At 59.4% G+C, this 747-nt stretch overlaps 1 non-coding gene across 1 annotated transcript; it reads right to left on the bottom strand.

Annotated features, from left to right (window-relative positions):
* Window positions 1–332: 332 nt before the first annotated feature.
* TRNAA-CGC (transfer RNA alanine (anticodon CGC)) lies at window positions 333–404 on the bottom strand. The gene has a single exon. It is a non-coding gene; the product is annotated as a tRNA-Ala (tRNA).
* Window positions 405–747: the final 343 nt, after the last annotated feature.

The raw sequence follows: 747 nt of genomic DNA, 5'->3' as shown, positions 1-747 counted from the left end.
GTGGAGGCACGGTGGGCTGCAACACGGCTTTCTGTGAGGAGATGGAGCGTGATGGAAGTTTCTCCTCGTGTGGGGGCCGGGCTGCTCTATCGAGCATGCGCGGTGCTCCTTCATTTCCAGGTGCTGGTCCGGGTCGGACGCCCGGGTGGGCTCCGGGCGCTCCGGTCCTTGGGGGACTCGTTGTTCGTCTTCCTGGTCGCTTGGAGCGTTACGGCGGATGGCGGCGGACATGCTGCCTCGTCTCTGGTGCTTGGATGACTTTCAGAGGTTGAGCTTTGCTATGAGGGCGGGCTTGCCTTCTGGTACGAGCCAAGATACGGAACTGAGACTACTGGAGATGCCGGGGATTGAACCCGGGGCCTCATACATGCGAAGCATGCGCTCTACCACTGAGCTACATCCCCTCCACTTCACTCTAATGTTTGGGGATTCCCGTCTGTGCAGCTGACCGGCATGGAGCGTTTCTTGCTGCCCTCGGACTCGTGGGGCGTTGTGGTGGATGGCGGAGAACTTGGTGAGTCGTTTTCTTCTTCTCTGGTGCGGATTTACCGATGGGGCTTTGCCGCACCGGCTGTTTGGCCGGGTGTTTTTTCACTTTGCCTGCCCCTCATTTCCTGCTGTCTGGAGCCTCGCAGGATGCCATGCCTTCTCGTGCTTTGGTTGTTTGTCATGTGCAATCACCTTCGCCGGTGCCTCCCTCTTCCATTGGGTTCCAGTGGGGACTCCTCTCCTCCTCCTGTGATGAGC

Source organism: Lissotriton vulgaris, chromosome 8 (genome assembly GCF_964263255.1).
Source record: "Lissotriton vulgaris chromosome 8, aLisVul1.2, whole genome shotgun sequence".
In the NCBI taxonomy this organism is placed as follows: domain Eukaryota; kingdom Metazoa; phylum Chordata; class Amphibia; order Caudata; family Salamandridae; genus Lissotriton; species Lissotriton vulgaris.
This window is presented reverse-complemented; position numbering and strand designations above follow the sequence as displayed.